Source organism: Cavia porcellus, unplaced genomic scaffold, assembly GCF_034190915.1.
Source record: "Cavia porcellus strain 051 isolate PalLab524CR breed Dunkin Hartley unplaced genomic scaffold, mCavPor4.1 scaffold_28, whole genome shotgun sequence".
Classification (NCBI taxonomy): domain Eukaryota; kingdom Metazoa; phylum Chordata; class Mammalia; order Rodentia; family Caviidae; genus Cavia; species Cavia porcellus.
Window position 1 is genome coordinate 36,079,740 of NW_026947511.1, and position 26,629 is coordinate 36,106,368.

The window sequence follows — 26,629 nt, forward strand, 5'->3', positions numbered from 1 at the left end:
CAGAGAGAGCGCGAGCCACGGTGAAAGGAGCAGAGCGCTAGCTGCGGCTCGGCGCTCCGCTCCGGCTGTGTTCCGTGCCGGCTTTTGCGTGCGGCCGGCGGCGCGGGGCCCTTTGGAAATAGAATAGCCAATGTAATCTGACACTTCAACTTGCTCGGCTCTGGGCGAGTTGATTCACTTACTCACCCCCTAACGCCGAGTTCCTTTTCACTGTCTGTGGACATTAAAAAAGCGAGCGGCGGCGGCGGGCGCCCGGGAGAGCCAGCGGCCGGGCGGCGAGCAGCGATCGGCGACCAGGCGGGCTAGCAGCGCCGGCGCAGCGCGGTGACCCCGGCCCCGGCCGGCGCGGAGCGGAGCAGGGGCCGAGCCGAGCCGAGCCGAGCCGAGCTGCGCGATCCCGGCGCCCTCACCGCGCTCCTCCCGGCCCCAGCCGGCCCTGGCCGGCAGCGGCGCGTCCTCCAGCGGCGGCAGCGGTGCTCGCAGCGCCGGGTAAGTTTGGGGACAGAGCCAGGAGCCCGTTAGCCCCGAGGCTTTCTTCCGCTCCTCGCAGGTTCTGGGGTGCGAGCTTGGCGTGCTGAGCGCTGGGGCTTTTCCCTTCAAGGGTCCTTCGGGTCGGGCGGGTGGCCCGCAGCGCAGTTCCCTGCTTTCCCCGCGTTGGCCGGGGGCGGAGGCCCGGGCAGCTGCCTGGCGAGCGCCCGGCTGCGCGGAGCCGGCTCTGGCTGCGCGCGGGGGCCGAAGCTCCGGGCGTGCGGAGCGCGAGTGTGGTCAGCAGTGCGCGCGCGGACCGAGCCCGCCTTATGCCTCTCGCCGGTGCTCCTCCAGCCCTAGCTTAGAACCGTGGGGACCGGGCCGGACCGGGCTCCGAAGGAAGGAGTAAGGAAGGCCGAGGAAGGACGAGCTCGGACTCCTTCACCTCCTTTGGAGCGATTTGAAGTTGTGCTTCTGTGTGCGTACTGCGACCGCCGGGAAGGCGCGGAATTTCAGGGTGGCGAGGGATGGTGGTGTTAAGTTGTGCATCTGAATTTCTAGGGAAAACATACACTTTTGTAAATGGGAGGTGGGGGCGCGGTTAAGTTGTTTGTGTGGGAATCGCTTGGGGAAGCGCGGCGCGCTGTGCGGGGCAGGGAGCGCCGAGGGGTGTGTGGAGGTGGAGGGGGTGCTAGTAAGGGTTTTGGAAACCTGAGGGCTTTCTGGCCCACCCCTGATCGGGGCTGCCCCAGCTAGGAGAAGCGGAGGGAAGATGTGCATGTGCATGTGTGTGTGTGTGCGCGCGCGTTGCAAATACGAAAGTAATTTCCCCGTGTTCTTTCTTCCTCTCGGTCTCTGGCGACGGTGGCCCCCGGGGAGTGGGAGGCTGGTCCCGAGGCGGAGGTTTTGGGGCCGGACCCGGGCTGGTGCTGGGGTCGTAGATGGGGCGGGCTCAGGATGCTTGTCTCACATTCCTAGCGTCTGCGTTGGAGAGAGAAAACAGTGGGGAGCGCGGCCTCGGCGTCAGGGGCGCAGGCAGCGGGCGCGCATCGCCCCCTCGCAGGGGACATCTGTCCAGGAAGCCGGCCGGGCAGCGAGAGGGCGCGGTGCGGAGGGCAGGCTCCCCGCCCTGAAACGGTGGGGGCGCGGGCGAGGGGCGGCCGTCTTCTCGGCCATTGTGCGCCAGCAGATTTTCACGGGAGACTGCCCCGGAGCCGCCGGAGAAGGCCGGGAGCCGGCCTCAGCCCGGGGTTTAAAAGACACTCCAGGAATGTAAACAACCCAGGCGGGAGGGCGGGCGCAAGGGAGCGCGCCGGGGCCGCCACTGGCCTGGCCCCCCACCCCTTCCCGGGGGACAGCCCGGAGGCAAGACCGCCCAGCCTGACCCCCTCTACCTGTCTCAAACTTTTCCCTTGTAAACCCTCCTGTTCCACCTCACCCTCTCCAGCTGGGCGCAGAGCGAGTAAAGCCCGGCTTCAAGGCTTCAGGTACCCCGCGCTGACCGGGAAGGCCTGGCGGCCGGATCTCTGCTTGGGTGACGGGAGCTGGGGCTGCTCAGTCCGAGAGCAGCAGCTTACTAGGCAGGCAGTGCCCGAGTAACTGGGGCTCCGCGCCTGCCCGCCTGCTTCCTTCCCCCCTCCCCCTTCCCTCCCGCCGCTGCTTCCCCCGCTCTCCCCCTTCCCCTCTCCCCTGACTGCTTTTCCAATGCCCTGACATGAGGGAGGAAGATTTAACTTGGCAGCCCAACAAATGTTCTCTCTGAGGTCCTCCAAGAAGCTGGCGGCTGGGCTGGCGGGGTGAGGGCAGCGCTCGGGCCAGCCAGTCCCTCCTCTCAGTGCTGCCTGGGGATTTGGAGACCCCTGGTCGGACACCCAGGGCTTAGGGCTGTCGTGCCCAGCCCTGGAGATTTGGAAGGGCATTGGGCAGTGCAGAAGTCCTGGCGGGGAGCTGCACGCAGCCAAGGGTTTTCTGAAGGGTTTCCTTGAGCAACAGTTTGCCTCCTGCTGCAACCTGGGAACCCGGCCTGGTACACCAGAGGGTTAACTAGTGCAGTCTCCTCCTCTGCCGGCTGTGGGTGTGAGGACAGGCTGGTTACACAGGGCAGGGCAGGAGGCCAGAGGCTGTTCCCAGAGGTGCCTGGGTTTGCTTATTGTTTTTGTGAAGGAACAGATAAAGGGGCAGGCGGAGGGGCTGGAGAACTGGGCTGCTTGGCTCCTGATGAATTTCAGCCTGCCTCCTCCTGCCTTTGCCTGGGCCAGGAAGGGAAAAGTTGCTTGTATGAGCTCTGGGAAGTTTAGAGGAGGGAACAAATCCCCGCCTTTCTCCGACCTGGGGGCTTTTTGAGGAGGGTCCCAAGTAGGAAGGATTCCTGGCCTTGGGGCCTGTGAACACCCGGAGTTGTGCTGACCTTTCCCTCTTCAAGTTGAGGATGTTGAAACACCAGCATGAAACAAAAGACACATTGAAAGCCCCATCTGCCACGGAGCACGTGTGGCTTTGGGGTGCTGTGGACGCTCTTAGAGAGAAGTGGTGTGTTCTTGCAAGTTTTATGATTTGGAGTTTTTTGTCTTTTGGGTTTTTTTTGTTTTGTTTTTTCTTTTCTCCCCAAAGTGCAAAGGCATCTCCTTGTCTGGAAGTGTCAGGAGGTTATGAAATGTTGTTTTCACATGTAAATCTCAAAAGTTGACACTCAGGTGGGCTTATTGGAGGCAGTGGCTGAGGGGGAGGAGCTAGAGAGGCTCTAGGAGTTGGGCTGGGGTTTGAGGCTCCTGAAGAGTGGGGAGAGAAATAGATGGACTTAGGAAATCCTTGAATAAACTGCCTTGTCTGTGTAGAAGAGAGTGACTGTCTTCTTCATGGGGAACTGGATGTCCCTTTTAGCTCCTAAGGAAAGCAGAGCAAAGCAAAGACAGGCCCAGAAATGGGGTTTTGGCCAGTGATCACACACCTGCTCTCTGTCTCTGTCTCTCTCTGTCTCTCTCTCTCTGTCTCTCTCTCTCTCTCTCTCTCTCTCTCTCTCTCTCTCTCTATCATACACACTTCTCTAGCTGCAACAATGACAGCATTATCTCCATCCCCGACCCCCATTGAGATGACCCAACATAGGGACACAGGTGACCACAAGTTGTCTCATTCTAGACAGCTGCAGGCAGAACGACCCAGCAGAGAAACCTGCAAACTTCACTTTTCTCCTTGACTGACAGGGTGGGTAAGGAAGGCAGGCACTTTGTGGCTACCGGAGGACCTTCCTAGGAAGCCAGGGCTACTGAGTTGCCTGGTTTTGGCCAGGGCCCATTGACTGTCTGTGACCCTGTCTCAGAGAAAGATGTTCTCAGAAAGCTGGGCATCAACAATTTAATATTGGGAAACTTCTGAGATCTCTCGTCATGGAACCAGGAAATAGGGCCTGCTAGGTGGAGACTGGGTCCCTTACAGTTTCATTCATAACTCTGCTCCCATGGGCCCTGGCCTGGCTCCTATCTCTACTGCATCTCTATGAGGTTCCTGGGTTTTGTGTGAACAACAAAGGCCAGGCTGCTGTAATTACCCGGGAAGCTGCTGCAGCCTTGCCTGGAACTGCCCTGACCTCTCTGCAGGACACCGGTGGCCTGTGCCTGTGCCCTCTGAGAGAGGGGTACTCTTTGTCCTCAAGCGCCCTGAGGCCAGAGAGAGCAGCCTACTTGGTCTCTAAGCTCCATGGGGAGACTAGGGCAAGACTCTTTCCTCAAGGATGGAGGGAGGCAGGGGGCACCAATGCCACCAATCCTACAGACAGGTCCTGGGCTGGGTACCAGCCCATCCTGTGGTAACCAGATTTTCCCATTATTAGCAGAAAATAGAGGGGACAAAAAGGAGACAGAAGGCTGTAGCTTGTTGGTTTTTATGGGTCAGCCAGTTTACTCTGCTAGACCTCAGTATCCTGACTTGTAAAATGGATTCAAGGACAGAATGCTGCTGGGCAGGTGAAGCAGATGTGGGCATGGATCACTGAAGGCTTAGCAGGCTCTGGTGCAGATAGAACATGAAGGGGCTGGTTCAGGGATGCTAGAAGCATGTTCCAGAAGCTGCCAGCCTATCTGTGCTCACCTCCCTGGCTGTCCAGTGTCAGCTTGCACACCCCCAGTGACAGGTGCTCATTGAGACTGTGCTGCCTTCAGTGCTGTGAGTGTTAGCTGTGAATATGAGCATGCTTTGCCTTTTGGAAATCTAGACCTTCCAACTCTTGGTCTGGGCTTTAGTTGCCGAGGACTTTTAGATCACAGACTCATTTTTTTTTTCTGTTTGATCATGGATTCAAGAGCGCATCTAACTGACATGCGAAAGGGGACATCTTCCAAATGGTGGTTTCCAGTCTTTAGCAGTGTGTTGGGAGCAGTGCAGAAGAGGTTCACTGTCACCTGCCTTTGGGGGCCAGGCCTGCCTCTTGTCACTTCCCTTGGAGCTGGAATGACAGGGCAGGGGCCCCACAGTTTCTGTTCCTTAGGAGCTGACATCCAGCAAGGGCAGGAAGATCAGCCCAAATAAATAATTCACCACCAGCTGGCCGCATGCCACGGGCGTGTGAGGACAGGAGTAAGTGGAGCCCCTCTCCCTGGTGGCACTTGGTGGCTGTGGACTTCATCTCCAAATTTGTTTAGCCTGGATAACAACAGTGTGAGATCTCTGCTATTAAGGATTACCCCCATTGAACAGAAAAGAAAACAGAGGTTTGGAGAGGTCAAAAGACTTAAGGCAAAGTCTGGACTCAGCTCGGGGCATCAGCACTTTGTGCTGTTTCCCTCACGGTTCACAGAGCAAGAGCTCCAGGGGGCTTGGGTGTAAAACTAGTGTTGACCCTAGGAATAAGGCTGGGGGGACAAGAGACTAAGGTGGTGCTGCTCCTGGGAAAGGTCGCAGGTGGGCCTCATCCATCCACCTGCCCCCAACCAGCAGCGTGGTGTCCCCATGCTTGTGACACAATCTCTTCCAACTGGAGCTTGCTCAGAGCCTCACATCCTGCCTCAACTTCCCCTGGGCTTCTGCATATTGGATTCATCTAGGCCAGGGCCCTAGAGCAGGACACAGAGGTGTTTCCAGCCCTGGTTACCAGATAGCCCAAGGCTCCCCTGGGCTGCCTTGACTTCTGTGCTAAAGACGGTGACTTTCTCTGGTGGAGTCAGTCTCCAGGCTGTGTTGGACAGCCAGCCTTGGGCCCTTGGTTTCCACCTGCCCGGGTGGTCTGTGTCTCTGGGCCTGGTATTCTGGAGCTCATCTGAGTGCCACTCCAGGTCAAGGCTGCAACTGATGTGGTACAGGGCAGCAGGCACACCTGTGCCCAGCGCACCTGTGCAGGTCATGGATGTAGCCCGAGAAGGCCCCAGGCCACCCCTCCTGTCAGGCTCAGCTGCTGGGGTTACTGCAGGATTGTGCTGGGGAGGCTGGGGTGTCTGAGATAATTAGATTTCTTAGATTTCAACACTCCCCTAATCCTGTTAGCTTGGCTGTAATTGTAACCACTTCAAGGTTTTGGCCGTGGCAGGCTGTTGAGGACAGACGGTGTGGGGACTCAGCTCTGCCCCCAAGCCTATCCTGCAACAGAGATTGGGGCCCAGAATTGCTTCCTAGCGCTCTAGGGTGGAGGGTTCATGATGATAAGTGCAGTTTTCCATGGCATCTTAAATGTCAAAGGAGATATGCCCTTCAAGGTCTTCCAGCTTACAGTCTTCACAGTACCAGTGGGGAAACTGAGGTCTACAGAGGGGCAGGGCCCTGATAGCTGACCTCTCTGATAGCTGGCAGTGGCAGATTGTCAAGGTCTGGTGACCTGATTTGTGATCTTTGCTTGTTGAGATGCCAGGCCAAGTCTGAAATTTCCAGGGGTTGGTGAACCTCCCAAAGATGTCTAGTCCCAGGGACAGGATTTGAGGGGATTCCTGTGTCCTCTGGCCTATGCCCCAGTTGGCAGCATTCCTCCTCTCCCTCAGGTGTGTACATTGGTGCCTGTACACACACACACACACATGCGCACACGCACACACACACATGCCCGCCCCGTCTTTCCCAGACACTTGTCCAATTCATTGCACACCAGGAAATGGCCAAGCTGCCCAGTGGGGGAGGGTGTTGAATACGATCGCTTTGTACTTTCAGTGGCTCTTTCTTCCAGAAGTCTGTTTTGGTATCTGGCCTGAATGCAGACTGTACCCACTCTCCATCCTCTTTCCTCCCCGCCCCATTCTCATCCTCCTCCCATGCTCCACCCGCAGGGTTGAACCCCTGCCCAGCACCCCGGGCTGCCCTTCCAGCTCGGGTGCAGCAGGCAGAGGAGTTGGATGCCACAGTATTCTTTGAGACCTCCCTGGCACTGGGCTTCGAGCCTCTAAGCACAGAGAATTAGGGGTACCGATTGGGTTACCTGCTCTGGCCTTTCTTTTCTAGCCCAGGAAACTGAAACTTGGAAAGCAGCAGTTGGCTTCCTCCAAGGTCAGCCCTGAATGGGCGACAGAGCCAGCCCTGGAACCCGGTCTCTCCCAGCCCAGGAGCTCATTAAACATTTATTGAGCATCTACTGTTGGCCAGGCACAGCCCCTTTCTCCACTCTTCTGAGCACATAATAGAAATACTCTTCCGCCCTAACCTGGGCTAGAACAGGAGAGGGAGGGGTTTGGCTTTGAGTTCCGATGGAGTGGGTGGTCCTGGGTGGCATTAGAGCCCCAGCCCTGCAGGGGGTATCTTCAAAGGTGGGTTCCATTGCAGGGGTATCCATGTCTCACAGAATCATTCCAGGGAGGGCACAGGGTGTCTTTGGAGAGTGTGGATGGCTTGCCCGCCTGCCCCAGCCCTCCTGTGTTGGCTTTGTCCCTTACAGGGCTAATAGCAGGCTGGTTCATTGCTGCTGTCACTTGCTCTGTGATGGGAGGCAGGGCGGGAACCTTTTCTCTCCACCCTGGGAGTCACCTGTGCCAGCCCAGGTGAGAGCTCAGGAGGGAGGAGATGCCAAGGCCTGGACCTTGCCCTGCCTACAGGGCCCCTGCCACACTCCCACCCCTGCCCATGGTGGACCTTGACCACAGCTGGGAAGCAGGGCACCCAGCTGCCAGCAGCCAGGAACCTGGACTCAGAAACCTCTGGAGGAGAGTCCCCAAGTTTTCTCTTGGCCTTACAAGCAGGAAGTGCCTTTGAGAGCCTCTCCACCCTTCCAGTTCAAAGGTGGAGGAACCCCAAGTCCAGAGAGCTATGGGGACCAGCCACAGGTCAAATAGCAAGACATGGCCCCTGGGCTTTGAGGTCTGGATGTGGGCAAGGAGTGTGCCAGCAACGTCCTGCTCTTATTTGCAGGACAACCTTGTCTTTCAAACAACTTACCCAAGATGTGCCATCAGTGTTACAAAAGCCAGGTCCCCTTGGGGAATGCAGTTGTTCCCTTCTCCATTGGCTTGAGGTCAGCTCTCAGCCCCATCCTTTGTGAGCTCTGAAACTCTGGACAAGTTATCTTTTACTTTTCTGACCTCAGTCTCAACATCTGTTAAAGACTTACTAATTCTGTAGTAGCCAGTAATGTCCTGCCTTCCCCTTAGGCTAAGAAGATCCTGTGGGCAGCACACAGCAGGTAGTAAGTGCTAGGAAACAGAAGCATTAGCTCTTGCCTCACCATTGCCCCCTAAATGCAAAATTACACTTAGGATGCCAGTGGGATCTTTGCTTTGGAATTCCCAGGCCGAAGGTTCTGGTACAGTGGCTGGACCTGGCAATGGTTTACCTCTGGAAGCACCTCTTCAAGGGTTTATCCTGAGGAGGTCCAGGGCTAGGTCCACACGCACAGAAATCCTCTCGGGAGCCCCTTTCCTGGCTCTTCCGCCTAACTTCTGCCCTGCTTCAGTCTGCAGATCTCTGTCACTTTAGCTGGCTTCCTTTTCTTTCCTTGTTTTTGTTACCAGACCACAAATCTGTTTGTGGTTGGGCAGTCCCAAAGCAAGGCCAGTCAGGCAAAGGGTTAGGACCTCTGCCTCATCCCTTGTGATGGGGCTCAAGGACTTAGCAACCGTCCAAGTGGAAGGACCTGTCCCTGGCCTGCAGGAGACATGGCCCTGGAACCGCCTTTGTGACCTGGCCTTTGTCTGGAGAGGAGGTCCACAGCTTTCTTCAGATCCTGCAATCTGTGTGGGCCCCAGGAGACAGTGTCAGAACTGTGGCCCAAATCCAAGGCCTGTAGTCTTGGATACAGGCCTTGGGGTGTAATGTGGGGTGGCATTGCTGTGTGACCACCTTCTTTCTCCAGCCCACAAACCCTTCCATTCCAACTCACCATGTGACCACTTTTGTGGAGAAGACATTGTTTTAATGACTGTGCTTCTAATTCAGCTTTTACTGGTGAGAAACTGAGACGAGGGGAATAGAGGAGCCTTGACCAAGGTCACTGAAAACCTCTAGATGGTCTACCTGGCGTAAGGGCTCAAGTGGCCCCGGGAGACAAAGGAAGAATGGTGGGCAGGTGTGGCCTCCTGGGCAAGCTGACTTTACCCTAGAACCATCCTTCTTGGGTTCTATGAGATGCACCAAAAGTCAGGGTTCAGTGTTCCCAGAAAGTGTTGGGGATGAGAGTGACAGAGGGAAGTTCCCACTCACTCCTGGGAAGGCCAGCGGGGCTGGTTTAAACTCCCTATAGGGTCAGGAGGTCAGTTTCAGTGGTACGGGCCATGTTCCTGGGTTTGTGTTCCTCCCTAGTGCAGGAGAACCCCAGCATCACAGAAAAGGGCACCTTCTGTCTTCAGATCCTGACTGCTGTGGCTTGGGGTGTCCTGGTGACCCATGAGAAGAGCCGTGTCCCTGATCTGTGACCATGGATGATGAGCCATGCCACCTCCCAGGCACACAGGCGCAGTCCTTCTGTCTGTGTTCTGAGAAATGGGTTTTGTGGCTGGCACAAAATGAGTTGAGGGATATCTTGGCCACTGGCTTTTTGGCTGCAGGACAGCCTGGTGCCTGTGCTCCAGCTGGAGAAAAGCAAGATGCTCTCGTGTGGTTTCCCATGTTGTGTTTCGTGACAGGGCCATGAAGCTAAGTCAAGCATCCATTTTCTCTTGTTTGACATCGCATTTCTGCTTGTGCCTCATCTGCCAGACTAGTCCCTTTAGGGAAGAAGAGTGGGCTTGCTTTGGGTGTGAAATCCTCACGGGCCCCAGAATTCTCAGGCCTCCCTCATAGCCGGCTCCCCAGAGGTATATGGGCCCTGTGATCCACCCCACTCAAGGGCCCTGCATACTGCTATTTTCTTGATTCCTGGGATCTGTAATTCTCAAACCACAAGGGACCTTTTTAACCACCTTAGCCAATGCCTATCAGATGAATGATTTATGCCCTGTGTGTACCACCCTTAGCATCCTTCCAGGCGCTGTACCCTAGAGACTGGCTGCTCCTCGCTTCCCAGCAGCTTCTCCCCCTAGCAAGTCCCAGGCCATGTTCTAGCCTGGAAGGACACCTGTGCCCTGTGTGTATCTTGGGACTGTGGAGAAATGGTGAACTTGGCTCTCAGGAACTGCCTCCGAAGGAGACTTCTCTCCAGACAAGCTCAGGGCTGGAGCAGGCGGAGTGGGTTCCCTGGAGGTAGTGGCTTTTCTTATTTCTCCTGAGCTTCTTTATTTTCCCTCTTTGCCTCTAGTAAGAATCTGGGCAGCTTGGAGATGTCAGGCCTAGCTCAGGTCACAAGACATGGACGTCAGCTGGGAGGGAGGCCCCAACAGCATCCCTGAGGCTCAGGGGGAAGAAAGTGGCCTGGCATCTGCTGACCAGCAGGGTCACGTGTGCTAGTGGTTCAGGACAGCAGTCCATCTTCCTGGCCTCTGCTGGGCGTGAACTGGAGCCCTTGCTGGAAGGTGGCTGGGGTGGGTGTGGGGGCTGGGATTAGCTCTTGCTCCCCATTCTGTCCCTCTGAGTTACCCTGCCACACTACCGTGGTGTGTCCTAGAGTGTCCTTAGGCTGCAGAGACTGGACTTTCAGCAGGGAGCACTGCATTAGGAGTCCTCACTGCCTCCTGCTGTGGTGTCACTTGTGACTGTTGAGAGAGTGACTGGGAGGGCTTGCCCTTTGCGTGCTGTCCAGTGTCACACATGTCCAGTGTCACAGTTGGGTCAGGGACGCAGTGTCTTATTACCAAGCACAATGATGATGATATCCATGTGGATCCAACATCAAGGTTGTCCAGACCAACCCCTCATTTAGCTGCTGAGTCTGACCCCAGAGGAGACAGACAGGTCCTTTGCAGAGCTTGAACTGAAACTCAGGACTACAGTCACCCACCCAGGGCTCAGCCTCTGCCTTGTCACTGCAGAAGCCTTTGCTGGGGTGAGGTGCAGGGAGAGGTCCCCCTGAAGCTGGTGGGGAGGGGACTGGCCTCTCCTGGAGCCTCTGCTCCCCGCCTCTTGCAGTGCTGGTGCTTCTGCTCCCCAGAACCTCTGGGCCCTGGGGCAGGTGGGTGTCTGCTGTGGTTCCTGAGGACAGCTGGCTCTGTAGCAGGCAGTGTCCCCTCATTTTGCTGGCTCAAACAGAACTGCCCTGGGTTTTGCTGACTGTCATTTTGAGTGGACAGAAGGTCCCAAGACCCCCTAGAAGACCCCTCGTCCAGCTGGCCACAAGTGGTTGCCTTGGAAGCAGAGTCATAAAAACATCTTCTCGGCAAGAATCTGTGGCTGTTGTTCCATCCCTGGTGTGATGTGTCCCGGGGCCCAAAGAGCCAAGTCACCCAGACTATTGGCAGCTTCTCTCATCCCTGTTTTCCAGACATGAGGACTGAGGTCCAGAGAAGGAAGCAGCCCCCAAAGAGCTAGCAGAATGCTAAGTTCCTCCCCATAATGGGCTGGCCTCCCTGTGCTTCCACACTGCCCTCAAGGCTGTCCTTGTCTGTCTGGGGTCAAGTGCACACAAAAGGAGGGACGATGCACCTCCCAGGGGCCTCCTCCCCCAGGCCAGGTCCTGCTTCCCTTTGAGGCCTGGGGAGCCAGGTATAGGGGTCAGCACATGCCTGCTTCCTGCACTACCCTGGAGGTAGTGGCTTTTCTTATTTCCCCTGAGCTTCTTTATTTTCCCTCTTTGCCTCTAGTAAGAGTCTGGGCAGCTTGGAGACATCAGGCCTAGTTCGGGTCAGGAGACATGGACGTCAGCTGGGAGGGAGGCACCAACAGCATCCCTGAGGCTCAGGGGGAAGAAAGTGGCCTGGCATCTGCTGACCAGCAGGGTCACGTGTGCTAGTGGTTCAGGACGGCAGTCCATCTTCCTCCATTTTCCTCCAGGGGTCCACATACCAGCTTGGACCAGCTGTCCATGAGAGTCTCAAGCCCCCGTGCTCTGCTCCTGGGAGATGAGTGCTTAGCATCCTTTGTCCTTCCGCTAGGAAAGATGAGTCCTTTTGTTTATCCACTGAGTTTGTCAAACACCTGCTGTGTATCTGGCCTTGAGGATACGGTGGGAAACTTGACGGAGGCCATGCTCACGTTCAAGCAGGTGAGATAGGTGGCGAGTCAATGACACAATGATGTCACGAGCTATGATAAGTGCTTGGAGAGAAGCAAGCCAGGGCAAGGTGATATGGGGAAGTAGGAAGTGAGAATTGGTGTAGTCAAAGAAGGCTTCTCTGAAGAGGCTGCATTTGAACAGATATCCCAGTGAGGCACGCGGCGGGGCTGGTGGGCTGAACCCTGTCAGCAGGCAGAGGAGACAGCACTTGCAAAGGCCCCGTGCAAGTACATGCAGGGCACTCTCTAAGACAGGGATGCGTAGTGCATGGCTTGATGGAGCCAGGGAAGATGGGAGATACTGGCAGGGGTCAGCAGAATGATTAGGGACCAGGTCACAGAGGGCCTCACTGAGTGCAGGAAAAGCTACTGACATCATTCAGGGATTCAGTAGCCACTGGAGGATTTCAAGTAAAGGATTGTGACTTTTGATATGCCCGCTAAGAAGATCCCTTTGGCTGGTGCACTGAGGACAGAGAATGTGGCAGTCGCTGCCAGCAGGGTGACATGGCTATGTGTGTGCCTGTGTGCATGTGTGCGTGTGTGTGTGTGGTCCTGAGGCTCACACCCAGGGACTTGGGTGTGTTACACAGAGCTCTACTGCTGACCTACCCCTCTAGCCTGGCTGGGCACTTTTTATGGTAACTCAGGAAAAGACACTGCTGGCGTGGGCCAAAGTGGCCAGCAGAGATGATGAGAAAGATCAAGCCTGGGGATGAGTCTTGAGAATGAACAGAGCCTGCGCATGGAAGCCTTTGGGAACGCCTGTGCACCTGCAGAAAGCAGGCCCTAGGGACCAAGCCTTACATGTGGTCCAGGCTGGCTAGAACTCTTGGGGATCCTCCTGTCTCAGTCTCCTGAGTGCTGGAATTTCAGGCGTGCACCAACATGCCCAGCTCCGTTCTTCTTATGCTCAGCTGGCTTGTGCTTCCCTGTCATAAGATGCTCATTTCAAAGTTGGATAAGCAGAGGCCTGGGAAGTGTTTCTGGCATTCGGATGTACATGTGCAACTTTGTCATTCTGCATTTGGTCTTCGTCCTCCTTCTGGGCCAAATCTTTTCCCATCATCTCTTGTGCTGTCACATCCCCTGATGCTTTTTTTGACATGCCAGTGCCCCTCAAGCCTCTGTATATGCCAGTTCCTCCAGCCCTGCCCCTCAGTCTGGTAGGTTCCTACTCATCCCCCGGAGCCCAGCTCAAATCTGCCCCTCTGACCCCCTCCCGGTTCTCTCAGGCGCTCTGCACTTCTTCACACTGAGAATTCTACGCTTCTCTTCCTCCTCTCCAGAGCCCAGGATAACCTGGGTTGGGGCTGAGACCGTGCCCCCTTCACGCCCACTCTTTCCGCTCTGTGTCCTCACTGCCTGGCTCCGGACTGGCCCTCACAGAGGAGGGAACAAAAACATTTCAGTGTATTCCTGGAGCAGTAGCTGGTTACCATGGAAACGAGGAAGTGTTGCAACTTCCTGAAGTTGAGGTTGGGGTCACAGAAGGCTGCTCTCTCTTGACTCTATGGGATCAACCTAGGAAGATCATTCTGGGACACTTAGTATTTCACCTTTGGCGGGCCTGTTCCTGTCCGGAGACTCAGTTTACTAGTCTGTGAGACAAGCATATTGGCACAGTCGGGATCTCTGTCCAAAGGTTCCAAATTCCTGTGGCTTCAATCTTTTCACAGTGTGGGCCTCAGTTTTCCCAAGATACCTGCCTGGGTCAGATGTCACCAGGATCTGAGTCCTGGCGGCCTGGCTGGTCCTCGATAACTAGCTGGGATTCCTGTGGCTTGCAAAGGCACACAGAGGGACGTCCTAACTGCCAAGGTGAGCAGGAGGCGGGCAACACAGGAGGGTAGGTTGTGGTGCCCAGGCCAGCTGGTTCTAGTCTGAACCTGCACAAGCTCTGGGTCACTTGCGCTCCCCCTGAAGGCAGCCTGAGCCAGTGTTGGCCAGGGTGGCCCTTGCCTCTGCTGGACATTGCCCGCCCCTACATTGCACATTAGGCCTTGACTTGCCCTGTGTGGCTAGCACGTCCTGGGCTGGCTCCAGAACTTGTCCCCTGCCTGCAGTGGTTGAGTGGGTAGTCAGTGCATTCTCACTGTGTCTCTTCTGTCCGCTTCGTTGCTCAGAAGCTGTGAGTTAGCCAAGCACAAACTGTAGCCAGGCAGCTGGTATCTTTTTGCTTGGCCCTACAGCATCAAGCAGAGTGCTTCTGGGGTTCCACACCCACATTTGGGGCTCATATCTGGCCTATCCAAGACAGTGAGGCCAAAGGTCCGGGAATCCCAGCACAGGTCCGAGCCTCGCACCTGTCATGGGCTTGGTCCCTGCCTGACACTTAGGAGTGGCTAGTAGGAGACACCTGTCAATCATCAGTGAAATGGGCAGAAGGACCAGGAAGCATGTGGAGGCCGACAGCTGCTGAGCAGTAAAGACCTCGCTAGCTTTGGGTTCAGTCCCCTGCCCGGAGGAGTGGGGTGAGCATCTGGTTCTGGGCAGAAGTCCCCCGTCCAGATCAGGGCCTGTGCCCAGGGACCAGGGACCTCAGGAGCCATCCAGAGGTATCTTCGCTGCCCTGAGTTTCTAGTGTTGGGCAGAATAGAGCCTCAGGACAGCACTGAGCCCTGAGGGGACTCTGGCAGGGGTCCAAAGATCATTTTCCACTTCCACCTCTGCCCTCCTTTCCAGCGTAGGCAAACCCTTAGCTCTCTCCCCATTGGTGCCCAGATGGGTACCAAGAATCTCCTTTTGGAGGCTCACTTTGGTTAAGCAAGGGTCTTTGCCATCACATTATGGATGAATGCAGGTAGGATAAGGTCCCCGATCGATCCCCCGTCTTTTGAATTCTGCCCAGGGCTCTGTGAGGACACCAGCCATATCCCCAGACAGAAGCTGGAGCGGAGAGGTGCGTTGTAGTTACGCAGTGACTGATGGACCTCGGCTACCCGTGTGGATCAGCTGGTTGAGAGCACCAGTGCGTTCTACCAACTCAAGTTGCACTGTTAGGTTTGTTTGCTGGTGTTCTGCTTAGCATTTAGGGTCTTTAAAAAAATCAGCTGGATGTGGAGGCACATGCCTGTAACCTCGGCACTCAAGAGACTGAGGCAGGAGGATCACCACAGTTCGAGACCAACCTGGGCTACACAGTGAGGCCAGCCGTATGACTAGGTTTCCTATCCCTTTGGCCAGTCCCTATCTGTCAAAACCAGTGCTTTCTGACTGGAGATTTTGCATTTCCTTTATCTGTCTCGTTGGAGCCACTGATTTTTCTGTTTTGAAGCCGTATTGTACCTCTCACACTATTTAGATTTCTCATGCCAAAAGGCAGAGAGGGTTAGTAAAGGCTCCCCTTTGGTTGTTCTTTGCTTAGGTAAGTGTTTTCGCCCCTGTGTGTATTTGATTTTATCTACCTTCTCTACCTGCCTGAGCCGCGGGCCTCTAGCCATTCTCCTCACTGTTTGCTTAATGGCCGTGCGTCTGCTAGGATAGCTGTGTGCGGTGGTGCGTGTTACGTACTGTGCAACTTGGGGCTGGAGTTCACATTGTGGTCGCTCCAGATAGGACAACTATTAAATAACTTTATGGCAGATGGTTGGGGGGGGGCTTGTTCTGATTCTCATAAAACCACAGTAAGGACAAAGAGTAGGGCTGTCACTGCCTTGCGTGCAGCTCAGGCTGAAACCTGGAAATCACCATGACTCCTCCCCAGGAGTGCAGCCTGAGACCTTGGGTTTCTGCCCCCACTGATCTGCCCAGAGCAGACTTGTCAGGGGACAGTCAGGGACTGACCACTCTGACACCAGCTTCCCAGTGTTTGCAAAGCCACCCTCTGCCCTTCTGTCCCGCTCTGTTCTTCCAGTATATGGGCCTTAATAAAGGAAGCCTCTGCTCCTGTCACCTCCTGCACTTCGCTTGAGATGCTCTCAGGCTTTCCTGTTCCTGAGTCTGACTTTCAAGATCGTTTATTCTCTGGTCCTAGTAGCAACTGTTCTGTTCCCTTCTGCTCTGTCCATCCAGTGAACTTCTAGGAATCCTACAAAACCTTTTCAAATCTCAGCTTGCCCGTGTGCATGAGGCGGGTCAGGTGAATCTGACCTGTCCCCTGCCCCATCTCCTTGTCCCCTACATGGTTTCCTGGCTGCTTTTGCAGCCTAGTCCAGCAACCTGGTAAGTCCCGTCAGGGATCTCCAGCCACAGGCCGCCTCTGGCACTTGGCTGCCAGCAGCACCACCTTTGTCCCCTTGGCATGGATTCCTCAGTGCTTCCTGCTTGATGACTAGTACCCCCTCCCACCCCCTGTGCACTGCCTGGTGGTTCTGGGGTTTAGAAAAAGTGTCTGAACCCTGGGATGGCACTTTGGGAATGACCTGTACACCCTGCTGGAAAAAGCAAAAATGTCAGTGTCTGGGCTCACAGCTGCTGGGGCTCACTGTGGGCAGGGCTGGGCTCCTGAAGGGCCTGCCAGCGTGGCTGTTTTGCACAAAGCTGCTGGGTCCTACGACACCTGTGAATCAGTGGAGCCCACACCGCCGCCACTCGGGTTCTTGGGAGAGTTGGCTTTGCCACTGTAGCAGCTGGGCCAGGCCGCAGGGCCTCTTGGGCAAGACCCTGGGCAAGGCCCAGGCCTCGCACGCACAGCCTACGCATGGGTAAGGCTGTGGGCACATGGGTACGTTGGCTCCAGCTTGCCACAGTGCCAAGCGGGAGGAGGGAGGGCCACCGCGGTTGGATAAACACAGTGATCTGGCCTGCCTGGGCACATCCCTGGCACTGTCAGTGACTGTGCAGGACGTTTCCCCGAGCTGGGGGTTGCCAGGTAGTGGGGAGAGGGTGACAGGGAGGGACACAAGGGAGCCTGCAGGGCCTCCTCAGGGACTCTGCCCCTCCAGTGGAGACTGCAGGAGACTTGGAAGTCCTCAGGCCGGCCTCTGCCTACTATACCTCCCTACAGCTATCTCCCCTCTACAGCACACTGAGCCCTGGGGAGTGGGTGTCCCATGAGCAGGTACAAGCCTGAGCTCGGTCTGACACTAGAGCTCCTGTCCCCTAAGCAGGCTGTCCCTGCTGCAAATGTGCCCCAGTCCATGCCCACGGGCAATGTAAGGACATCCACTGACCACCTGGCACAGTGCTCTGGGGGCATCCTGCTGTCATAGAACACTGTGCAGGGGTGGCATTGTCCCCAACTTCCAGAGGAGGAAGTTGGCGTTCAGAGAGGCCCCTCAGTTATCAAGGGGAATCTGGTCTCTCTTCTCGCACGAGACCTTGTCTGTGTCTGTTGGTGCAGACAAGTCACCGCCTCTGCCCCAGTCACCGGAGAGTCCTGAGCAAGTGTCTGGGCCCTGTAGCCCTGGGGCACAGCCTGTGGGCAGCAGATGATGTTCTTATCTCGGGGAGGAGCATTGGTATGTGGGGTGCCTCTGTAAGCAGAGCCAGGGCACCGGCATGGGTGGAGAACCTGCTCACTGTGCTGTCCAACATGAGCTGGGCTGCGGGTGCTTTTGCCTTCTGTGGTTTTTCCCCTCTTGCTGTTGGTTCCAGTGCTGAGTTCCTGCCTCATTCTGGGTGAACAGTAGTTTCCTCTGTGCGGGCCCTGGGATTCAGCAGAGCCCTGGGACTGCTCTATCCTACCTGGGAGCAGGTAGGAGCTGGAGTGCGTGGCCTATGAGCACAGGCACCTGCTTCGAGCTCCGTGCAGGTGGAATTGCACCGAGGGTGTTGGCCAGGCCAGCGCAAGACCACTGGACACAAAACAGACCTGCCCCTTCCTTCGTCCCTCTCCCAGGCACCACCCCAGGCCACTCTATCATCTTACCCAGGAGCCTCTGCCGCATGTGTGTCCGTGACAGCTCCTGGTTTTTGGAGGAGAGGGGACAGGTTGCAGAGACTGGGTGAGCCACAGCGTCATTTTATTTCTCTGGTTCTCCTTTCAAGCTGTCACGGTAAATCTATTTTACTTGTCACTTTGTAAATCATTATGCAGGATTAAGCCTTTTACCAGCTTTTAAGGCTTCTGATGCCATGGACAGCAGCCCTCACCCCCAGTCTGCCTTCCTCTTTCTTCCCTCTGCCTTTGGCACATCCCTGTCACCGTCGCTGCCTCAGGTGACATCAGTTAGTATGCAAGTGGGGGCGTGAGGGACAGCATGCCATTACTGGACTAACAGCTCCATTTTACAGATGGGAAAACAAGCCTGGGTGAGGTAAAGGCTCACAGGCTGGTTCCTCCCATGCTCCATTTTTCCTGAAGCAGAAGGAGGGAAGTCACTGAGCATCGCAAAGCGTGGGGTCACTGCACTTGGAGGGACTGTGCCTGTTGCACCGTAGACTTGGCCTGCTGTGGCTGTGGAGATGGCTGAAGCCCTCAGGGACCTCCTTCCTGGGAAAGGAGAGGTACTTGGAGCAGAAGGCCCTCTGTCCCCTCCCAGGGTGTGAACCAGGGGGTGGTAATGGGCCTGGGCTGCCCGCCAGGGTGGCAGAGAGCTGGAGTGGGGGTGTGATGGGCAGTGCCACCCTGGCATGTAGGATTCCATTTATTTATTTCTCCAGAAGTCTGTGCCCCGCTTCAGAGAAGCCTTGGGGATGCGAGAACAATGAAACCATTTGCCGAGACGGTCGCAGTCTAGGAGAGTGGCCGGGCTGCTGGGCCGAGAGCCAGCAGTGTAAGCCGTGTGTTTCCAGCGGGGCTCCATCTGGAGAGGCCGCTCAGAAAGGCCCAGACCAAGAGGACCCACCCACAGCACAAGCAGGGCGAGTGGGTGTCCCCAGGCCAGGCTGACCAGCCTCGCATCTCACCAGCTTTCTCTGGGGACAGTTGGGCCTGGCCCCCAGGGTGAAGCCTTCTGCCTTGTTAGCAGGGTCCATGCTGCCGCCCACCTGTCACCTGTGCCAATAGTGGCCCCAGCCAGGGGGCCACACGTGCCCACCTCATGTCCCTCTTCTCACCCAGCCTGAACACTGGGCATTCCAGGTCATGCGCCACCCCTCCCCCAGCTCTGTACCCTGACAGCACAGAGCTCTTCCATGGATGAATCCACTGACGATGATCCTCCCCCGTGACCCAGTCACCTCCAGAAGCCTCACCTCTGTACTTGGGAGACATCTTAGATCTAAATTATAACACACGCAGGTGTCTCTGCTGCTGCTGCCTCCACCCCACGCATGTGGCTTATCTTCTTCTACACTTGCAAAGAGCAGGGCTTTGTCTCTTGTACAGGGACCAATCGAGGCACTATTTCTGGTATGGAAAGATGGCTAAACAAAGTTGTGAGATCTTCTCTTCAAGGAGCTTCAGCTCCGTGGCAGAATGGGAAAGATAGGGCCTGAAGGCCGCAGAGAAATTGGAATAGGGATCCCAGGTGTAAGAGGTGATCATGGGCTAGAATGGCCATGGAGGGCCATCTAAGGTGAGTGCTGGGGATGGAGAAGCTTTGGTTACTGTAGGCCAGGGAAGAGCTATGTTGGGAGGTGAAAGGACAGGAAGCGAGGAAGGGGTATGCATGTGAGGGTCCTGGGTGGTTCAGCCAGCGCCAGGGACTTGGGATAACGGTGGAGGTGTCTCCGTGGATGCTGGGACCCAAGGGAAGGCAGAGTTGGAGGGTGCTCATCCTGCAGTTGGGATGATTGCGCAGAGCAGGAGGGAAGGGACACAGCAGCGTTTTAGGAGATTAATCTGGCAACAGGGAGCTGGCAGGGTTGGAGGAGATGGAGCCCTGCTAATAACACAGGCCTGTGTGTTTCCCTCAGGTGCCCTGAGTACTAACCTGTCCCCTGCAGTGGTGGGAGGGCTGGGGTGGTCCCTCCTCCTCCCATCTCATCCATGCCAAGGAGGGCAGAGGCAGCAGAGGATTCTGAAAGTGGCCGGTGCTGGCTTGGAAGCCTGCAAGGTAGGGAGACCCTCACCCCATCCTGGCCCAATTGAGGAACAAATGAGGCAGAAGGAAGGGGTGTCCTCTGTGGGCTGACATTGCTGGATTTCCCTCTTTCTGGAAAGTCTGTGACATGGCCCACTGGGAACCTCTGGCCTGCCTAGATTCTCTCAGTTGGAGCTCACTTGGGTCCTGAGATTTGTTACCAAGCCAAATGGCTGCAGGCAGTCACCTCCCTCTTCCAGGTCCCAGTGTTCCGCACACCCCAAAACTCCTGCCCCCGCCCTACTGGCTCACGGGGTATGGGCACTGGACACCATGCTGGGAGAGCAAGCCAGGCCTGGGCAAGGTTAGGGGTGTCCTCTGTGGGCGGGACTCTGATCACCTGGCAGGACTGTTGTCATGACAGTGTCACAACATTAGCTTGTAAACCTTGGGACCAACGCCAAGAGGTTCCACTGCACGCCTCTGGGTCTCTGGTAACTTCTGGGGCCATTTTGCATTTACTCATGTGTAACCTTGTGCCACCACCCCCTGCCCCCCACCCCCCACCCTGCTGGTCTCCTTGGTAACCCACCCTTATCAGATCCCTGTCTTGCCTCCCTCCCACCCAGCAAACCTCTGAGTGACACTTGTGTCCCAGCACCAGCTGCATGCGGCCAGCAGGTAGCTTGCTTTTCTGTAACATGGGGTTTGGGGGCTTTTAAAAACAGATTTGGTTTCTGTGATAACAGAGCCCTTGAGAGAGAGAGAGGAGATAGTACTGGAAACAGCACCCCCAGCACTGTTTCAGTAGGAAACAGGCAGTTGAGGGGCTGAGCCGGCTGCCTGCAGGGGAGAGGTCACTCACTGGAGAAACTAAGACTCAGAGAGCAAAAAGGCCTGTTCCTAAAGCCACCGGCAAGAGAGTGAATGGGTGACAGGAATTAATTTATTATTCCTAACCACTGCCGTCATCACTGCCGAATCCAGGGGACTTCTTATGCCCCTCAAAAGCGTGACAAGCAACTTATGTGCAGATTTTCTCATTTAGTTTCCCAGTGCACCCTGGGCAGGAGGGACTGTTTGCACTTCACACCCCCTGTGAATGGTTATGGTGACAGGTGATCACTGGACTGTGCAAAACGAGACCGTGTTGGTGGCAGGATTTGAACTTAGGTCTCCTCTTGTCCTTGGTTGCCTCTCTGTGTCCCTGTCCCTGCAGCAGTGGGACATCTTCCTCTTTCTAGGAGGTGTGGGTGCAGAGGACCTTCTGTATTGGGGAGATAAAGGAACTCGTTTGGGATGATTTTTATCAGCTCGAGCAAGCCGGTTTGACTTACAGGAAGAAGCCGATTTGCATTTGGGGAGAAGCTGTATGTAAAGGCTGTGGTTGAGCGCCGGGCAGATTTATAAATAAACAGTGGGCTAAGGGCATTGTCTGTCCACAGCCGTACAATGCCAGTCTCATATTGACACCATAGCCTGTTCTGCACGTCACAGCTGCCCTTTGGACAGAATGGCCTACTTGAGTAAGAGAAGCTGCTGGAAATGGCAAGAAGCCCATATCCGACCTAGTGTCCTGGGCGTCTTAAGCCCCTGCAAGTGCAGAGCTGCTGGCGATGACAAAGGGAACAGCTCAAGCTTGGAGGACTCGGGGGCTCCCAGAGATCCCAAGTGAGCTCTTGGGCCAGGGCCAGGAGCCCGGACCTGGTGCCTGGTTGTTACCAGGCAGACTCCAGAGCTGAGCCGAGTCCGAGCCCATATGCCAGCCCCAGCAGGCTGTCTTGCTCTGCAGCCTTGCTCTTGGCTCTGGAGCAGGTCCTTCTCTCTTCCCAGGCTCCTTTGAGAATCTGGTGACATGAAGGCAGCAGGAGATGGATCAGGTGTCCCTGCCCTGCCAGCATAGCAGGTGACGCTGGAAAAGTCCAGGGCCTCTCTGGCATTCACTGTCCTCTTCAGAAGGAAATGAAACTGCTCGATGGTCAGAGTCCAGGACTTATAGGGCCTGCTTCTGCACCCTGGTGGGCCTTAAAAGGTTGTTTCCTGAACCCTGGGGGCCTCAGGGGTATTTCTCAGTCTCCTCAAGGTGTAGGTACTCCTTCCAGCCTGGATTCATACCCCTTGTCTTCTGTCCTGGGACTTCAGGCATCCAAGGGTCCCTTCTGAGGTCTCCGTCTTTATTGGCATAGAGTCCGGACAATTGGGGTTGTTAGGAGGATGAAATATAATAACATATGTTTAGTGCTCAGCATAGAGCCAGCCCCATGGAGAATGTTCATAAATAAATTATGTCAGTAATATTTATTTCAGGGGGAAAAAACCTATTTTCAAGTCAGCACTATCTATTAAGTCCAATATTCTCCTGATTTAATTCCAGATGGTACTAAATAACAATAATAGCCATCACGCCCATATCTGGAAGGCTGCCCCACAAGGCCAACGCTTAGCCCTGCAGGCCTCCCAGTGGTGGCCCTCCTGGTGTCCAGCTGGCCTCTTGTGCTTAGATAAGCATGGTTTTGCCTCTTATCTGGCAGCTCAGAGTGTAGACGTGAAGCATCACCTGTTCCTCCCTGCTCCCGGCCATCACCTTGGGCCTGGGATACCCTAACTGGTACCACCTTGAGGCAGACACCCTGGGTACCTGTATGCCCAGACACCCTGGACCCTGCATGGTTGGGCGCCAGGAGTCTTTCCTTCCTCACTCCAAGCGTCGCTCAGGGCCTTGCCTTAGGACTGCTGTCTGGGGTAGGGGAAGCAGTCCCTACGGTGAGTGAAAGTGGACAGTCGATAGCATCCTCAAGGTACCTTAGGTGTGTCCTGCTCCTGGGGACCTAGAGGTCCCTCTCCTTGGTCCTGAATCTGAAGGTCCCAAGAGACAGTGGTCCCTCCCCTTATCCTCTCCCTGGCACCGCCCCGGCCTCTGGCACCTGTTTTGTAGCTGAGGTGATTAAGCAAAATGTAAAGCACTTATGTGTTTTGCTTAACATGGGGCTGGGATTTGAACCTAGCTCCTGGCCTGACTGAAAGCTCACAGCTCCCCACTCCACCCACTGCCTCCTTGTGCTCATAGGGGAGGTGGAGCATGCAGAAGGTCTGCAGCAGAGATGGCGAGTCTTGGTAGGTGAGTGTTTATGCAGAAAGCTGGGAGTAAGACGCTTCTCAGAACCTCCAACAGTGGAGCTGGGGCTGGAAGAAGTCACAAGGCCCTGAAACCAGTAGTCCTCTTCACCCAGAGCCACTGGGCCATCCGGCCCCACCTGCTGTCCGTACAGGGCTGCCGAGGAACAGAGCAGACTAGAGCCTTGTCTGTGGGAGTGGAGTCAAAAGGAGCTGCTGCTTTAGCCAACTGAGACCTCTCTTTAGATTAGGCCAAGTGCTCAGAAAGAAGCAGGATGCTCGATGGGAAATTCCAGAAGATGCACAGAGAGCCTTTAGACAAGAAAAGCCTTTCCAAGGGGCACCATGCGATGATGGAGGTAGGAAGGGGACAGCATGGCCAAGGCCGAGCAACTGAAAGCAGACCTGGATAGCTGGAGACAGAGGGCCAGGGACACAGCACCTGGAGACACAGTAGACCCCACGCACACCCTTCAGTTCTGCCTGGCTCCACAGATGGCAGCTGCCAGGCCTACAGCAAATGTGGCCCAGGTGGGGCCATGGCCAGTGCTGCCCCTGGGTTCCACGTGAGGCCTGCTCCCTGCCCAGACAGGGGGCACATGACAGTGACATCATGGCTATTTCTGCCTGCCGCTGGCCTCCTCCATCTTGGTAGCATGAATGAGAGGCCAGGCCCAGGCCTTGCTCTGCCCTGCTGAATACTACCTGATACTCCCGTGTCACCGATAGCGGAAGCTAAGGCTGAGGGCCGCAAGGGCTCTTGCCTTGGGGTCTCCAGATCAGTGCAGATCCCCAGCCTGGGGTCACCCCGGCCCATACCTTTTATTTATTTGCTCTAGTCCTTGCTCAGACCCCAGGAGCGAGCTGCCCGGAATGAAATGTGAAGAACTCGAGATGATAATGAAATCAATTGGACTGTTTCCCCAGTAATTCTAGAGACTGACGCATCATTAATGTTGGTAATACAGAGCCTGTCAGATCACAAACTTCTCAATAAATGTGCAGCTGGCAAGCTCTGATAGAAATTGGAGGCAAGGAGAGAATGAGATTTGGGGCCTTTGATATATGGGGTGTCAGTGGCGCGGTGAAGTTTTTATCAATTTCTGTCACTTTGGGCTTTTGTGCTCACTACATATGTGGTCTTCTCGGGCCCCTTAGAGGGTGCTTGGATGCTAACTGTGCCCCATGCAGTAGTGAGCTGGAGGGGAGCATGATATGCACCCTAACCCTTTTGTGGGGTCCCGTTCCTGTGAGCTTCTCAAGCCTTCGAGCCAGAAGCCTTGAACCCGAGGTCCCTGTGGTCCCTGTCACAGCCTCTCCTGAGCCTTGACTGTGTTCCTGCAGATTACAGATATGCTGGCGCCTTGTGCAGGGGCACCAGGTGCCCCGGTGGCAGCCTAGGGCTTGGGGGTGAAGTATAAGGGTGGTTACACAGCTGCCATTCCTCCCTAAGGGTCCAGAGTCAGGGAAAGATGAAGGACTGGACCTGGTGTGGATGATTCCACAGTGGCTGGAGCATCAGAACTAGGCCACGTGTCTGGGCAGCTCTGGAGGTCACTGGGGAGGAGGGATTGAGCAGGCCAGGCCCTAGGGGCGTCGGAGGGGAGCCAGACGCTTTCTGGATGCAGTGTGAAGTGGTGGGTAGTGTACACCCTGGAGCCAGGCCACTGGGCCCTGTGTCTGAGTTCCCTGTGAGGCCCAACTGGGCAACATTGGGCAAACGGCTCAGCCTCTCCATGCCTCGGTTTCTCTATTAAGTCGGTGCAGGAGTATCCAGAACACCTACCTCAAGGGCCCTTGTGAACATAATTGAGTGAATATTTGATATGCAAACTCCTGCTGGTGAGAAGCACAGCTGGGATTAGGAACAGGTGGGGCTGGTGCCCATGTGGAGAGTCCCTGGGGTCAAGTGTGGGGGCCCCCTGGGCACAGGGACCCTATCCAGCTCTGTCAGGGTGGTCTTTGGTGAGCTCCAGGGCCCACCACTGGCTGCTGCTGATTTGTGTTTGATGTTGAAGGAAGGCAGCTTGTGAGGACAGGAGAGCCTTAGGAAAGAGGGAAGTCTCGTGAGACCAAAGCATGGAAAAAGGCCAGGGTTTGCTCTGCAGCCAGAGAGGCGACACTGTGGTGAGCACAGGGGCAGCCTCTGGGCCAGCTCGCCTCATTCTGTGATCCTCAGGGAACCCTGGGACCCTCATGCTGCTGTGCCTGGGATCAACCTTTGTTCTGGCCCTTCCTTCCCAGGTGACACTATACTATGGCTTGGCTTGAAGGAAGTAGCCCCTCTTCCCAGAAAGGCCCAGGCTCCAGCGAGAGCGGGGTGAGGCACAGCAGCAGCTGCTGCCCCTGCTATGGGCGGGGCATTTGAACCCCACTTTGTTCCCTGGGGGGCAGGTCATACAGGCGGGTCAGAGCATGTGCTGGCTTGTCACCCTGTGTGTGTGACCTGACCCATCCCCAGCACCTCTGAATGTCACTTTCTCTACCAGCAGAAAGACAGTCCTGGGGCTCACCTGATTCTGACAGTGGTGGCCTTAGAGCCTTGAATGCAAACTGTGCCTAGAGTGTAAAGTCAGGTAAGGGGTAATGTCACAGATATGGTCTGGAGAGCCATCACTGCAATGGCTCTGGGCAGTGCGACACTGAGCACCATGATACTCAAAAGGTGTGGATTTGAGTTTAAGGAAGAGCCCTGAGCCCTGGGTATTTGCATGGAAGCTGCCTGTAGAGATGTGGGCCATGCCGCTGCACCGCTGGGTGGGTTCTGTTAGAAGCCAGCTAGGTGGAGCTGCCTACAGGGAGGAGAACCTGGAAGGGCTGCAGGTTGGAGAATAGGTCAGCCAGTAGCCATAGGGGCACTTCCTGGGCACTTTAGGGAGGAGCCCTAGGGAGTTACATACTGTGTGTTAGAAGGCTGAGCTCATTCTGCTGGAGAAGGGAGTGTGAGGCAACCCCAGGACAGGAAGTGAGGGGAGAGCATGGGAGGCCAAGGGAACAGCATGGGTCAAGGCACAGAAGGCGGCCAGGGGTGTGGCTCTGGAAGCCAGGCCATCATCGTGGACTTTGTTTCTCTCTAGGGCAGCAAGTGGGACAGGCATCCCAAGTCAGAGAAGAAAGCCTGGGGCCATGGTATCCTTGGAGCCAGGATCCTTGGCCCCAGGGACACAGGGTGTGAGGGAGGCCTGTGCTCCCGCCCTATGACACCCTCCGAAGGCCTGAGTTCTGTCCTGGCACAGGGCAGGGCCTATTTGCCCAGAGGGAGGGTCCTCTCCTGGCAGGCGACTGGCACCAGCCCCTCCGGTGTTAAAGTCCATCTGGGAGAAGCAGGGCAGGAGGCAGGTGGCCAGGTGACAGCTGTTCTGGCAAAGGTACTGTGCCATCCACACCAAGATAGCCATGGGGCTCCCAGCTGCCTCAGGGCCCCACCTACCACGCATAAGCCAAGGTCGCCTGTAGCCACCTGTTGCCAGCAGCACTTGCCATAGGGCAGCCAGGTAGCTGAGGACCAGAGACGGGTGTGGGCTGCGCAGATCACACACAAGTTGGATTTTTGCCTGGGACCCAGCTTCCCCATCCCCTTGAGGCTTCACGGTGAACTGGCCTGGCCTCCCACAGCTCGATCTGGCCCCCACCCTGTCCTTCCTGCTGTCCCCACACAACTCTTCACTGAGAATGCATGGTCCTGTTCAGCTCTTCTTCCTGCACCCAAA

The 26,629-nt window shown here is 56.0% G+C and overlaps 1 protein-coding gene across 9 annotated transcripts in view; it reads left to right on the forward strand.

Annotated features, from left to right (window-relative positions):
• Window positions 1-205: 205 nt before the first annotated feature.
• Zmiz1 (zinc finger MIZ-type containing 1) overlaps window positions 206-26,629 on the forward strand; it is a 194,736-nt gene continuing 168,312 nt past the window's right edge. For 7 of the 9 annotated variants that reach the window (XM_063238758.1, XM_013156674.3, XM_013156675.3 and 4 more), the window contains exon 1: window positions 206-489. The gene's annotated coding sequence lies outside the window, so the exon portion shown is untranslated. Of the gene's footprint in view, window positions 490-925; window positions 947-26,629 lie in introns of those variants that run through there. The other 2 variants (XM_063238756.1, XM_063238757.1) reach the window with 2 other exon arrangements.